Source organism: Schistocerca gregaria, chromosome 6 (genome assembly GCF_023897955.1).
Source record: "Schistocerca gregaria isolate iqSchGreg1 chromosome 6, iqSchGreg1.2, whole genome shotgun sequence".
Taxonomy (NCBI): Eukaryota; Metazoa; Arthropoda; class Insecta; order Orthoptera; family Acrididae; genus Schistocerca; species Schistocerca gregaria.
In genome coordinates, this window is record NC_064925.1 from 13,529,776 (window position 1) to 13,533,030 (window position 3,255).

Here is a 3,255-nt window from a genome sequence, read left to right on the forward strand (position 1 = left end):
AAAACAACCAAAACAGATTTGTGTACATGCTGAGGTACCATATGTAAAAATATCTGCACCTGTTACACCATGCATAACTCAAGTTATATTATCGAGTGAGGAGGTCCAGTGGTTAGCACACTGGACTCGCAGTCGGGAGTACGACGATTCAAACCCGCGTCTGGCTATCCTGATTCAGGTTTTCCGTGATTTCCCGAGATCGCTTCAGGTAAACGCCGGGTCGCTTCCTTTGAAAGGCCACGGCCGCCTTCCTTTCCCATCCTTCTCGAAATGTGTGGGAACGATGACCTCGCTGTTCGCTCCTATCCCGTGACTCAACTAAACAATTTCAGCATACGGTATTTGTGAGAATACAGAAATGCCACTACTGTAGTGGTATTTGATAAACCCTAGTGACAAAAACGCATATCTCTTCCCCGACTAACGAAGGTGCACTAATATTATGTAGAACACTACTGCATACTGCTTGTAAAATCAAGCTAGTAAGTGCTCAAGTACAAATAATGCACCATCTCACAACAGTGTAGAGAACGACATAGACTGGAATGTGTGAAACCCCAGCAGAACACGAACTTTCGAAATATTTCCAAAAAAGAGCGCTCTGATGCTTTTGAGCCAGTCGCCCTCCAGGGAACATTTGAGAGCCATGGAGCTCCTTAGGAAGCACCAACCATCCTGTGGATATCACCCGTCTTTAAAAAGAGCACTGGCACTCTACTCGACCACCAGTTTACCCTGATTGAGGAAACGCCTGCCCATAATCTCCAGTTGGAAAATGGTCATCATTCCCAAGGCACCTGAAAATTGGTGCTGGGGTTCACAATAAGTACCAGCGACAGCTAAATGACGCGTTGCAAACTGTACCCTCTGACCCCTGGATTCAGCAGAGCAAACTACACGGCAACAGTTCACGACTAAATTATGTTGCGGCACTTACTTCAAATACTAAACAAATGCTGCTCGAACTTTTTAACTTTACAGAGGAAATTGAATCATTTTCTGCCTCTTGGCAGGAAGCTGTTTTACGTCCGTTTCTTAAACTCGGGCAGCATCGGAAATATTCGATTAGGTATCCTCTGACTTCGCCTTTTGCCCGTGGAATACTTTTGGGCACACAGTCAACCATCGCATTAAATCGTGTTCGGTTTCTCTCTGGGTTCTTGAAATATCACTCTACCACTGTTAAACTATCCCGGACAGAGACGGCTCCCCGTATACTTCCCCAAACAGGTCTATATTTTAATCTTGAGAGTCCCTGTGATACACTCGGTCAACTCCACGCATAGGCCTTCGACGCACGTATTACGTCTTTATTTACCGTCCTTACACTCTCCACGTTATTAAGTGCTAAACTAACCTATATAGCTGATATATTTAAGTTTGCAAGTAACCTATATTGCTGATAGATTTACATTTACAAGTGGCGCGTTGTCCCTCCAACAGTTGCGGACGCAGTGAATTAACAAAAAAATGTCAGAAAATACCTTACACCATGCTGGATGGTAAAAACTAATACAGGCGTGCCGGTCAACGCTTCTCTGTTATTTTAGATATTTTTTTAATTTCCTTTGGCCTATTATGATCTGAAATAAGAAGAAACAATATTAAGGTAGATAATTTGGTGATAAGCTGAAATGAAAAAGTCATTAACTTTAAAGTGAAGCTAATTATATGACCAACCAAATTTGCTTAGAACATTACGTTCATGAAGTGCAAAGACACCGAGGTATAGAGAGAAACAGTGGACACTTCGTGAACTTCACCTGATGGGTGCAATGTGTACGGCTCTGCTAGACTCTCGTAGCTTAACATAGAGGATACAGTTCACTATGCTCGATTAGTCTGGTCACATTTTCGTTTACATCGAGCTCCTTTCACAGACTCTGCTTTGAAGCCGCTACCTCTCATTCATTTCCAGAAGAGTTTACTCATAGTAATCACAGAATTTGTAAACGAGATACAGACGCGTTCACATTATGTAGCATACATTTTTTTTTGTTTTTCGCTACATTAAAAAGATTAGAGTTTTTTTACAGCAATCAGCATTTCGCACAGTCTTTCATCGGTCGCCGATTTGTCACTGATTTTTGTCTACAGCTTAGATCCTATAGCCGGCAAGAATTCGGGAACCAAGAAGCCATTGTGCAACAAGCATAGAGAATATATTCAGTAGCTCAGGCACGTGAATGGCGACCTATGTACTGACGTTCCATTAATCTTCCGTGAGCGACAATTTTCGAAATGTTTTATGAGAAGCGTGGAGTAAATCATCACCTTGGCCTCTTTTCAAGCATAGATTTATTTTAGTTTTGTCTGAGATAAGAAAAGAGAGCATACAAAAGACAAATTTGCTGTTCGATTGTTAATTTTTTAGAAGACTACTACAATCTTAAGATGGTTATACAGAGAAGTCACCACACAATGTTTCCCTTTGCCGGCCGCAGTGCCCAGCGGTTCTAGGCGCTTCAGTCTGGAACCCTGCTACCGCTACGGACGCGAGTTCGAATCCTACCTCGGGCTTGGATGTGTGTGATGTCCTTAGGTTAGTTAGGTTTAAGTAGTTCTAAGTTGTAGGGGACTGATGACCTCAGATGTTAAGTCCCATAGTTCTCAGAGCCATTTGAACTATTTTTTGTTCCCCTTTGCAGCTCAGTGAGTTTCCCGGGCCATGTATTCAGGATTGTCTGCCAGGTTTGTATACAGTACGTCACTCTGAGTTGCACATGATTATGAATTCAACCAGATGAATAAAGACAAAGGGAAGAATTTTCTCATGTGCTCCGCTTCTCTTACTGCTCTTCATGCACAGAAATAAATCTGTCCATCTAACGGCAAAAATTTATAGACAATGTGCAAGGCACTCTTCCTTTGCTACAGCCGCATGGAAAAAAAGGTTTCCGCGTACTGGACCACATGGGAATATTGACAAACGGGAGGAGACATGTCTCCCATCTCGTTACGGTCTGTGAACTCGCCGTTGAGCGTGCAAGTGAGGTATAACAAGATGTATATTTCAAAACCAGTTACCCTATCGTGGCGTTTCTTGTACTACTCACATTGTGGGACGCACGGTCACCAATCTCCATCCTAGACATGTCTCTGGCATATGCAGTTTGGTTTCGGCCCAAAGACGAAACCGTTTGTAGCGCCTGCGATGTACACATATGAGAATGTCATATGTCAATGAAATAACTTTCATATTATGACGAGAGGGCAGCTGCAGATGTAGGAAGGGATCTGTCCCCCGTTTTAATA